Here is a 13271-nt window from a genome sequence, read left to right on the forward strand (position 1 = left end):
TTTACAGCAAACTGAAATGGAACAAAGTACTCAGACGAGTTTTTATTGTCCTCCAGCCTCCGGAAAAAAAAGATGACCAATAGTTGGTTGTGTCCAGAAATATGAAAGCGTGCAGTCACATTTAGAACAAGGTGGCTTAGACAATAAAAAATCTACAAGATTATTTTCACAATCGGTGTGGCTCAGGCAGTGCAACGACCGTGATTTCTCACTTGATTCAATTTGTCATTGGGTCCTAAACCCTCTTGATTTTTGAATGAATCAGGTTTTGTTCGAGTTGAGCCGTCTTTGCTATGAGTCACCCACATAGTCTTCAGTTCCACATGAATCAAAGCCTAAAAAGAAATGGCCCAATTCCATTAAGGGGAAACAAGAAAGGTAACGTCACATCCTTAACCCTAAATCCCTCAGCGATGAATCAGGTAGAATTTTTTTTCTTTTTCTGTTCACCTCCTCAAACTAGAACCTCCATCTTGTGTGTGACAGCTCAGATGTCTCCAAGGTTTCTTTTATTCAATTTTGCTTAATTTCTTTCACCAAGACAATCACTTTTAGTCTTATTTGATTCAGTAAAGTAACGATGAAAAAGGAAACATTCAAATTGCTTTTAATGGAATGTATAGGGCGTGTTTTCTTTTATCAGTTCTGGTGCAGGGATGTGGTTTATTCTTATGTCTGCTGTGGACAGCCAGTTGATTACAGCAGTCAGCCCAGATTACATCTGACTGTTGAAGCTGTTGCTCTATTTCATTGGCAGCGGAAGCACTATGGCTAAATTATGCCATGGTGCGCCATTCGGCAGTTTTTCCCAGTTCACCAATCAGACAGTAATAACACTCAGTGGGAGAGATTTGATCTGTATAGTATATTTCTCCACCAAATGACCACGCAGTTACTAAGGTAACCTTCGTCCGAGCTATTTTAATGAATTTTCGCATTGCCTTTGCTCGGTATCCTGAAAAGCTTTTCAGTCACATAGCTTGCATGGTATCTTAAATTCACTCATATCACGCCACAGTGGGTACGATTTATCAGAGGGTTTTTTGTGTGTGTGTGTGTGGGCAGTAAAGCATGGCAGAGAGTGTATGTGCTGTGCGGGGACAGATTGGTGGTTTGCATGTGTCCCAGGGAGTTCATGTGTTTCAGAATTATAAAGGTTTATGAGTGAATATCCTGCTCTTAAGAGGTTTATCCCCCAAAGGATTAGATTGTGGCCACCAGTGTTTGGAGGCCTGCATTGCCAGAGGGCTTTTCTCTGTGCTTCTGTGGATTAAAAAAAAAAAAGAAAATTTATATATATATATAAGGCTATTAAACTCCTAACTAGATAGCTAGACAGACACAGAGATGCAGAGGTAGAGAGTTCCTCTTCGAGGGCGACTGTGGCTCGGTAGGTACAGTGGCCATCTCTCAATCGGAAGGATGCAGGTTAGATCCCCCATCTCCCCCTCTCAACATGCCAGGTCCTTGAGCAAGACACTGAACACCAAACTGCTCCCAGTGGATTGAGCGCCTTGCATGGCAGCTGCCTCCATTGGTGTGTGTGTGAATGTGTGTGAATGGGTGAATATGATTAACAGTGTGAAGTGCTTCGAGGACTGCTCAAATGGTGGAAAACTCCTATCGAAGTGAAATCCATTAACCATTTACCTTTGACTTTCACCACAAATTGACAGTACCAGTCAACATTCAATCTTTCTCCAGTTAGTCTTACAACATTCTCGCAATAGACAGAACAACAATCTGCCATCTTCATTTAATTAGTTGCAACCTTTGGATCATTTTGCTTCCCGCTCATTGTTACTGGGAAACAAAAGATTTGGATAAGCCAGGGTGAAAACTCTTTGTCAATTTCTGTAGCTTTAACATTATTTGCTATTTTTCAAGTTGGTGATTGAATAAGAGGGAGGAATTGGAATTTATCTGACCGTCAAAATAATGTTATAAAAGAAAAACAGATTTGTCTTGTCATGGAATCATATAACGAAGAAATCATCAGAGAGCACACAATGTAAGGTCACCAGAATGCAAGCTGCAATTCATTTGGCGAAATATAAAGGAATTGGGCAGCAACTCGTTCAGCTTCTTAAAGTCATCTGTCAGGTGTCTTAAACCTGTAGATGGGGCTGTTTTTGTTTAATTTTTTTGCTTTTTGGAAATAAACAACCCAACAAATAATGATTTTAATATTTGGTAGATGGCATCATTATTTAACTATGCTTCTTTTCTTAAAAATAATTTATGCAATAACTCCTCCAAGTTTGCCAGATCTTCTCTGCCAAATGCTAAACAGATTTTCTTTCTTGTTGACCCGTTTGTTTTTTGTTTTCATTTTTGTTTCATCAGGAATCTGAAGAGATGAGACATATTGGCGATTTTACCATTGATTCATTTAACAAACAGGAACGTCAGTGGAGTGCAGAAGAATTATACACAGCTAGACCGGGCCGGCACCTCCTCTTCACACACTGCTGTGGGATAGATCCCGTTCTTCGACCAGCACTTGTTACCACTTTGCCAATGTGGGTGTATCATATACTAATTCACAAGTAAAAACGATGCAAGCTTGTATGGCAAAACAAGTTAGAATCAGCATTATAGTCTGCATTGCTATCACGAGCCAAGGCGGCTACATCCCTGGCCTGATCCACAAAGAATTCAATAAGGTTGAGGTCAGGACTGTTCATCTCCAATCCTAAATTCCATTTTAGTTTGTGATAAACCCCACGCACTCTTTGCAGGTAAATGTTGCCAACTTAGAGGATAGTTTAGTCTCACAGTGTGGAGATATGAGATTTACCACTGGTTGCATAATCTCATCTTGATATCTCTACATTTAATGGAGCTGATCAAACACCAGATTTTCAACACCCATGGGTACAGGAAACTTAAAACAGGAGTCAATAGCCAACAGCAAAGAAAAGCTGTTTAGGGGAGATGATTGAGCAAGTTATTCATGTGCACAGCCCACATATTCAGCTCTGCAGCTCGTCTCACAACTGCATGACCTTAAGAAATTTTCAAAAACTTTTAATGACATGAGGCATGTTTTACAATACTATAGGATGTATTGCCAAGAAGGGTTGTTACAGCATAAAAGAAAATATGTAGTGATATGAAGAGATAATTCCTCATTTGTTGTGCATATTCAGTGTGTATGGATAGAGGACCTAATTTAAAAGAAAAACCTAACCAAAAACCTAACCAAAAGAAAAACCAGCGTGCAATAATGAATTCAAGGGAAACACATGTGTACAGGTGTTTGACATTATCAATACAGGAATCCTCAAAATTACACCTGATGCAGATGGTCCGAGATGGACAGCAACTTAATGTACTTACAGGAAAAGGGAGTGATCAAGGTAAAACACATGGAGTTCAAAAACACAAATTGAAGAAGAGGAGGGATTAATCACTTGGACAGATCAGATATCTCGACATGGAAGTAAACGTGACACTGGACCAGACAGATTAAAAACATGCCAGGGCATTAACCTGACCCATCAGGACTCAGCATTACCAGAATATTAAAATACAATTCTAAGATGTGACCTGACAAGAAGAAATAGAAATAAAGAAAACACACTGGGAAAATATAAGCAATAAAAATACAAAACAGGACACTACATACAACATCCATTTCGTGAATTTGACAAATTACTGAATCATTTAAAAACCATTAGTAGACATGGACATGAACGCCTTTTTAGAAAAAGAAAAAAAATCTGCTTTTTTTTCCTTAAATCACATTTACAACTTTCTCCTGTGAAAGTTCAGGACCTTTGGTTTTGATGTGGGATGTTTTAGCAAGAAACAGGGCACAAACAAACAGTGCTTGTGTTTATTCTCAACAACCCTCCTATAAATAAATGTAAGCCTGCTACCCTCTGCAGGTATTTTCTGAGCTGACAGACAGTTTTGGTGAAATTAGACCCGTGGTTAGATCCCAATCGTTGTTGTTGTTGCTGTTGCTGCGCTCACGGCAGGTAGCACTCAGCCAGAGAGACAAAGTGGGTTGAGATGTAAACATGCAATTGTCTACAGGCCTTCTGACAAACATGCTGGTTGTTTCTCTTCTAATTACATCTTTGTACTATATATTGAGTAAGTACTCAGTTTGAGCTGAATTGGAATGAGATTTACTTCATGAGCACTCCGTCTCTGATGAATACCAGCTGAGCAGTTCGAATGAGCTCCAGTAGTCTGGAATATTGTCATTCACATGTCTGCAGATTTATCTAACTGAAATGGCAAAAAGAAATCTTGGCCCACATTTGGCTCCAATTAACCTCTGTGTGGCTTGGCCTTCTCGATGATTGGCTTTTATACTGAAGCCTTTTCCACTTAAAGAAATGCCTGGCACCAACACTGCTTCAATTCTCTAACCTGCACAGCAGAAATATTCAAATGAGCCTATTAAAAGAAGCCCTGGGCTGTTGCGAAAGGTGTAAAAGCACCATTTGGGGAAAGGAAAATACAAAGTAGAGGTTCTACTTGCAAAAAGAAAGGGGGTGTTGAAGAACCTCGCACACAGAAAAGAAATGGACAGCTCTGCTTTCAGTCGGCAACAGATTCAATCAGCCAGAAGACAAACAGAAAAGGTACAAGTCACATCCTCTCATCTGCACAACAGCACTTGTGCGTGCTAACACTGACAAGCAATCTTTTGTTGTCCCCTGTTATCATTCCTCGCGTCACAGGTTGAAAGGAGAAGTCCGTCCAGCCGAAAATGCGTTGGCGGAGGGGGGGACAAGGATGCCACCGTAGGCACTCCTCTCCTGCAGTCTGCTGCCTGTTTAGCAGGACTTACCAGTGCTGACATGTAATCAGGCGGCGTGTACACCTCGGTGGGCCACTGGGCGATCCAAAGCTGGACCCCAAGTGCCGCAACACAAAACAACAAGACTGGCGAGCATGTTCATGCCTGCAGATGAGATGCCACACTTTGTGCGTGTCCTCTTTCTGCCGAGAGCTTCCACACACTAACACTCAGCTGTGTTACGCGAGTATGGACGCTCTCTTTCCCGGACACACGCACCCATGTGATATGAGTTTTAACTTCAGGTGAATCTCAGCAGGGCATCCCAAGGTGTCTCTGGCTTGTGAAGGTCACTCGGAAAAGCCAGTGACTTCATTTTCACTGTCATTTGTGCCAAGACAATATTTCTGATTGAGCACTTTTAGAAGACCTTGATGAATATATGCATCCTTTTCATCGGCACATCTGTCAGCAAGAGCAAAGCTACAATAGCATCTTAGTCGCGATATGAAAGCAGCTCATGCTGATGCTTTCAGACATTCAGACACTTGTCGTTAGTCCATCATTTTGTGATCCGGCTCCACTCTTTACAGCCTCTAGATCAAACTGCCATTTCTCACAGGCTGCAAGTCAGTGAGCAGCATTGAATCACTGCGCTGAATATGTAAATGGGTGCCATTAAAGTTCTCTTTCTTTAATTAGTCTTTAGATTTCATGACTGAGTGCTTCCAATTATGGATCAATGTCTCATTTCTGCACACAGACCCCTGGGTGTGTGGAAGCAGTTTTTCCCCGTTACAAAATGCTTTATAATTTCTGCTCTGCCAAGATGGACGTTCACATCACACCCCCTAACTGCTGATCAATGAGAAATTTTGCTGCCGCAAGCTTTCTGATTTGGGTGTTATGTGCACCAGTAATACAGATATTTTTTTTCACAAACACGAGAACAAATACACAGTTTGAGTTATGGAAGTTATAGCCATAGTCTCAGTTTGCACTGTTAATGTGTGTCGAGTGGGATATATAGAGCGCGCGTGTGTGTGTGTGTGTGTGTGCGTGCGTGTGTGCGTGTGTGCGTGTGTGCGTGTGTGTGTGTGTGTGTGTGTGTGTGTGTGTGTGTGTGTGTGTGTGTGTGTGTGTGTGTGTGTGTGTGTGTGTGTGCGTGTGTTGCTCTGGTAGTAATTTAGCACTGGGTACATTAAGTGGTGCATGAGACGGGGCAAAACTCTGCTTAATATCTAAATGCGTTTCTGACTGGGAGCCCGGATTTTACCGGGTGAGGCTGCTGATGTATTGCACTGAGATGGTGAAATGTTGAGACAATTATCAATTTCTACAAGTCATGACAGCTGCCCTTGGATTTTATCAATCCAAAATGTCAAATAATTTTGCTGTTAATTGGTAAATGTGTCCAAATGAAATACTAATGCCCATGTGCTGTGGAATATTTGAGCCATTTAGGGAAAAATAAATGAGATTGTGAGATTGCATTTCGTCTTTTTCACTTTCATTCACATTGACGTCACAGCTTGTCAGTGTATACTGAGATGTTTCAACACTAAATCTAAACCCGAACAGACTAAATACATTGCTTTGAACGGGGAGATTGCAGTATAGAAATCATCCTCTTCATTCACCATGTTTTAGTTAATCATTTGGACAATGTCTGTGCTGGATGTGCTCAATATTAATACTAATACAGCAAATAAACATGTCTTTTCTTTATAGGAAGTAGCGCTAATGTGGGTGCCATGATCATTGATTTGAATTTATTAATAAAATCCACTTTTCAGACAGTTGAATGTGTGCATCGCTTGAGTCGTCCCCTTTATTTTCTATGAGACGCTGAAATCAGACTGAAGGGAAGGCACAAAGCACTTATGTCCACACAGCCTCCACATCACTTCTCCACACCACTGTAATTATCACAAACACGCTGGTTCTGTTCGTGGTCCTTGAACGACCGGAGAGTAACTTGTGCATTATCAGAGTGAGTCTGTGCATATTTAATGTTCAAGCATTACCTAACTTGATTTTTTACAAGAGCGGTTTTTCTTTGCATTGGATTTTTAAAGCTCACCGATGCGGTTTACACAGGTTAAACACCCCTTAGTCTTTAGATCAATGTTTTTTCACAAGAAACTGGCACTGAGCTCACTCTGCTGTTACTGCAGATTCGACATCTGGCACTGCTGTCCTTATTTACCAGTGACCTGTTTGCAAAACACATGCTGTAATATTGAGCGGAGCCTTTTCTGTGACTCTTTCAGTGACACCCTCCTTCTGTGTTTCACAGAGCTGTGGCTCAGCCTTGCACATCCCACAGCCCTGGGGAGCCAAGCCTAGGTTGCAATAGAGTACCATTGATCTGATCGCCTTGGCCTCCTCCGGTCAATGCCTCTTGTGTGTTCTCCAGGTTCTGTTGCCATGCCAACAGCAGCAGAGCCGAATAAACCCGGGTTTTGTGGGTCTTTAAGGACTTTCCTGAGGAGGACAGTCACTGCCACTGTCAAAGCACCTGCAGGTGCTCATGCTGGCCCGGACAGTCACATGACATCTACACAGAACAACCAAGGGCAGCTTCTCCAGGAGGGGTGGGACCCATTTATCTGCACAAACATTTGCATCAGTGCCCCAAGGCTCAGTGTCTGCTGCCCCCTAGTGTGTGTGTGTGTGTGTGTGTGTGTGTGTGTGTGTGTGTGTGTGTGTGTGTGTGTGTGTGTGTGTGTGTGTGTGTGTGTGTGTGTGTGTGTGTGTGTGTGTGTGTGCCTGGTTGACTTATCAGCAGCTTTGCTGGATCTTCCTGATGGTTCATGTTAATGTCTGTTATCCAGCCGTGAGCTGAGTGCCCTAGTGGGGGGAAAAATTGAGCAAAACCATCAGGGCAAGCAGCAATTTATTATTTTGCAATTTGCTATTTAGATAGCTTTCCCATGAGTGAGACAGATACAGAATGCAACTAACTGATAACTGATGCCTGATGCTAAAAGGTCTGAGGTCACTGGTGATAACTGCCATCATTAGGGATCCATTACACTATGAAGTCTACTCCAGCTGATGGCCTCTAATGTTGCTGCACAGCAGAAAAGCATTTAGTTTTGATTAGCCGTTGGTTGAATGGTGCATTTCATTAACTCCAGGATGAGATTTTTGTTGTCTGGAAATTGATGTGCTGCTGTTTGAGCACACAGTGACTGTGCAATATTTTTCTTTTTTTTTCATGGCAATCTGGGGCAATATAACAACAAATATAATACAAATGTAATGAAGGATTGTTCTCCTCTTTATTCTCTTCTACCTTATTATTCCCTCTTTATCCCCCCAAAACAGACTGGCTCTCTGGACGGGAATAATATTGCATTGTTCAAACATTGTTGTAAAATACCCTCTCTTAGTGTCAGACTAGATGCCAACCAGGAGCCACCTTTTTTTTAAAAATTTTTTAAAGAGATGATTAAACTCTTCTGTGTCCAAATCAGTTCAACATATGGCAGTTTGCTTTTCAGACAAAACTCAAATTTTTTTTTGTTTAATAATGTTTGCATGATACTGTGAGTGAGTGAGTGAGACCAGCTGAGGATAAAAAGAAAGCACAGAGTGAGTGTGTATGTGGGTGGGAGTTGAATATTTTAGCCGATGAATGGTGCAGAACTCTGTTAAGGTAATCGGAAATTTGATCCCTCTTATTGGGTTTGATGCGCACAAGCCAGAAGCCCTCAGTTTGTGTCTGTGCTTCATTATAATTGTATAATTAATAAGACTCAGCTCTTTTGTCTGTGTGCCTGTTTGAAAGGGGTAAAGAATAAATGATTAAACTGAAAAGGGTAAAGAATAAATGATTAAATTAAGGGGAATGTGATGCTTATTAAAAGTGGGGTTTAATTTAGGAACTGTAGGTTATTTGAAATTTAACATCTCAAATCATTTTTTCTAAATACCCTGGAGAATAAACTCAGTGAAATTAATTCTCAAGACCTTCTTTCAATTTGTGAAGGAACAAAAAATAGAATGTATGTCTAATGTACAACACAGAACACCTTTACAAATTATACTGTATGTGGATTGCTATAAATAAAGATTACTTTAATTTTAAGTTTATTTACCTTCATGCAAGAGACCAGAAGTAAATCAGCACAAACATACAAACTGAATACAAAGATAGAAGTAGCAGAGAAATGTAACAGCTGCACAAATCTCAGTGTGTATGAGGGGTTTTCATAAGGGTTGTATGTTGATTAAAATAATGTAAAAAATGTTTGCGTCTCCTGTGTGAGTTTCACATGGAGTGCCTGAACAGATGTCACATGGGTCAACTCAGCCTCACACCCGCAGACTGCAAATTTTTAATTTGAAAAAAAATAAATAAATGAAAAGAAAAAGCAAAAAGAAGAAATAAACTCCCATGGGCATAGAGTTCAAGGCTACTTCATTCACTGTTAGCATACCACACACCTGAATACCTGACTCTCAGACTGTTGGCAGTCGTGCTGGTGGTTCATTTTGGCTGTTACCGTGGAAGAATGTATGGAATGAGGAAGAAAAAACACGCTTGTCGGTCAAACATGTGGAGTCTTTAAATGTTTAATATGTGAGGGAGACATGAACATTAATTGCTGCAGCGACATAATATCATCAGGCAGTCATTATAGGATACTTTCCTCAAAGTTGATATCAAATGAATTGGTCTCTTGACCTTAAAGAGAAGCTTTTTATTACCGTGGGCGTCTGCTCTGCAGAGGAAATGACCATATGTCATGACATGTGTGCACGGCATGCTAGATTTTTTTGTGTCATAACAACCCGTCATATAGGATTTATGCTTCCTTCAGTGAATTTTAAAAGCACTGTTACCACTATCTACATGTTTCCCTATAAGAAGTTCTGAATCATAGAGCTTCTTTTAACAGCCCTCTTCAGTATTTCCACCATTTTTACACTGTCAGTTTAGAGAAATATAAATGAATGTCACTTGACACACCATAAATCACAGGTATTGGTTTAGTATCTTGGAGGAAATTATAGCAACATGAGGGATGCTCCGGCCGGCTTGATTGTATCACCAGTCGTTCACTGCCGCCTCCATGTAGGAAACGCTTTGACATGTTTGAAATACAGCAGCCCAGCATGCACGTGAGTTTCTATAAATGCATGCCTGCTTGCATTGGCTGAGGGGAGACGCACACATTCAGGTGCAGCTTCATATTGAAATTGCATCAAATGTAAAATTGGCACTATGTTGAATGTCATATTGACAAGTTAATGCTGGGCGCCGGTGGCCCCCGTCAGTGGGCTCTTTGTTCAGGTGGATTTTATTTTAGCTCACATCCTGGAGAGTGTGGAAAGAGCACTCGCAGGCTGCCCAAATGTAATGTTTCTGTCATGTGAAAGGGGAAGAAAAGGCACTTTGAATTTTTGTGTTGATTTCCCGCTTCGTGTCTAATATACAGGGAAATCTTCGGCTGACACCTTGATAAACAAGACATGCTTGAAATCTGTTTCGAAAGCTCTCAATGTGACGTTGTGACTCATGATTCCTGAAAATCTGACTCAGTGTAATCTTGTGGCTTTGGTCACATTTTTGCACGTACTCTCTACCTTCATCTGTCACACCAGCCTTTAAAAATGGACTGTGTTGAGAACAAAGATTTTTAAATCACTTGCATGAATCCTCTCCTCTTTCACAGCTGCATGATGGAGATAGTCTGTATTCCTTCTCATCTGTAGGAATTCTCTCCCTTCTACCTGACTACCTCTCTTATGGCCACGACATACAATATATCTCTGCATAACGATGAACTTCCAAACCTACTGACAGAAACACCTCACTGACATTTATCACTATTATTTTCATCCCTGTCTTCCCTTTATTTGACAGTGTTTCAGGGATAGTTTACACCTTTCTCTCTTCCCGTCACTATCTTTCCTTTCTATTCTGGACAAGACTGATTTGAAAAGGTCTGCTGGGTATAGGTATCTGAGGGTGTGTTTTCCTCCCACACTTTTCCCCCGACTGCTCCCAGCATCTACTTTCCACCCTTTTTGGCTCGGCTTTTCTGACGAGAAGAGAAAAAAGAAAATCTTTGGAGAGTGGAAATACTGATGTTTTTACCATATTTTCCTTTGTTTCTTTTGCCAAAGTTGCAGCAGTTTCACATTCCTGTAGTGTGGCTTTCTACCTTCACATTCAAAGTCTTCTATTATCCATCCTTGCTGGAGCTGATCAAAGTCGACTATGGGTGAATGCAGGGGTCCATCCTTGGCAGATTGCCACTCCATCACAGGGCAAACACAGGGAGACAGACACATTCATATTAACCCCCACAGGCACTTTAAGAGACACCGATCAACCTTAAAGCAAGTTTTTTCAGACAGCGGAAGGAAACGAGAGTACCAAGAGAAAGCACATGAATGCACAAGGACAATATGGTATCCCTACCCCCCACCCCTGAGTTTACACAAAACTTTGTCATATCTTCAAATTCATTGGGGCGTCCCAGTTTTCATTGTGGTCTGCACTGAAAGTTTGGACCTCAAAATGCATTCATGATTAAGTACATTCAGTCTCCAAGTAATTTGATGCTTTGATTGCCGAGAGGCTAATCAGAGGGCCACAAAAATGTGCCCTGCCTGTACTCAGGCTCTCTACGATGTGAGATTGCGCTTCAAGCTGTGACCATTGGAGTCTCAGAAATCAGGCTTTAAAAAAAAAAAAAAAAGTTAAGAAAAAAAAGGTTCTGACCTCTGAGGTGGATGCTGGTTGAGAGTGGCTTCTAATGGACACCCCTCAGATTGAGAAATGAAGTTCAACCTCAGCTTTGGGAAACGTGACATACAGAGTCCACCTGATACTGCTATATAAGTTAAATAAATTTACCATTTACCATTGATTTAAAATCCCAGCGTCTCCTCTCCATACTCATATTATTAGATTATTCTTCTCCAACCAAATATTTATGTGTCCACTTTTTATCACTTCACTTCACTTTTTTCTACTCATCACTCCCCAAACTTTACATGAGTAATTTGATAGATAGATAGATTATTAACATGTGAAAATAAGGATTTTAATGACCTCATTTTGTGCTCCTTCCTTGCTTTAAAGCAGCATTGCTTGTAGCAACTCTATCAGCACTTGCTGTGAAGAATTGCACCAGAAGCACATTTGAGTTTGAGAAATGCATTCACATGCATCACCACACTTTGGCACGGTGTTATTAATCAGGCTCATAATCCATACATTAATAACAATGTGGCGCGAGAGACGGAATACAGAAACACAGGTAGTCAGGAGGTGAAGAAGGAGCACAGACCTCTTGATCACAAAATCCAGTATCGGTGAAACTATTAGTCAATTGATCGGTCACACTGCATGGAACAATTTCTGTTAATCAGTCACTGACATTATTCTTAAACAACAAATGCCAACTATAAGTCTTTTTAGTATTCAAGTATTGATTAGATAAAACATCTACTCTGCCACTGTTTTTGAATCCAATAACAAAGATAATCTTCAGATTAGGTGGTGAAATTGAAAAGTAGTTAGTGAGAGTCACCCAGACTGAACCTTTGGTTTATTCAAGAGAATAGCGAAGTCTTGCTGCAGTGGGATGTGTGTGTTTTCTGGTTTGTGTCAACAGCAAATCATTAAAGTTGATATATGTGCTGAGTTTCCTGGGTGCACTGCTGCTTATGCATGTTGCAGAAGGCTTTGTGAAGATGTTAACATGTGTAGCAGCCATTATTTTTTTAGTAGAGTAAATGACAGGAGTTAGTAATGCATGTCATGTTTGTGTGTATTTGTTCCAGATTTGGAAAACCTCATCTTGCATGAGTGATTCAGTTCTCCTCGTTTGTCTGTATGTGCAGGCATAGAATTATGCATGGATGCTCCAGCGTACATAATGTACTGTGTGTGTGTGTGTGTGTGTGTGTGTGTGCGTGTGTGTGCGTGTGTGTGTGTGTGTGTGTGTGTGTGTGTGTGTGTGTGTGTGTGTGTGTGTGTGTGTGTCCTGGCTTCATTCTGCTGACTGGTTTATTGCTGTTCCAGGTGACGGAGCATGAGAACAGCAGAGTTCCAGGGTGCTGTTTTCAAGCACCACTGAAGCCACAAATTTGATTATTTCTTCTTTTTTTCACTTTTCTTTTTTTTAAAGTAGTAGAGGGTCCTCTTCACCCCCTGACTTGCACATACATACACACATGTATGCATGAAATTGAATGGGGAGGAGAAACATTGTTTAATTTTGATGTAAAAATATGTTATGTTCTGTATGCTAAATTATGTTATAAAAGTCAATGCAATGTTCCAAAGGGCTTTACATGTACACACAGTATGGGCTCAATTTAAATAGATTCTATACGAATTGCTAAATTGACTCGCTAAAATGAACTTTTCATTTGCGTGCATTTTGCAGGAGATGATAATACCATGAATGACATCTAGTGCAAAAAGCAACAATAAATTGAAGGGTTTTGACACACGTGATTACGTGCAATTGAGTAATTGGAT

At 40.7% G+C, this 13271-nt stretch overlaps 1 protein-coding gene across 1 annotated transcript in view; it reads left to right on the forward strand.

Moving 5' to 3' along the window:
- Positions 1-13271, forward strand: part of LOC308131908 (transmembrane protein 132C) — a gene marked incomplete at both ends in the record, with an annotated part of 146172 nt that overhangs the window by 86320 nt on the left and 46581 nt on the right. The gene's annotated exons all lie outside the window — the stretch shown is intronic.

The sequence above is a fragment of the Blennius ocellaris genome (assembly GCF_963422515.1).
Source record: "Blennius ocellaris genome assembly, chromosome: 7".
Taxonomy (NCBI): Eukaryota; Metazoa; Chordata; class Actinopteri; order Blenniiformes; family Blenniidae; genus Blennius; species Blennius ocellaris.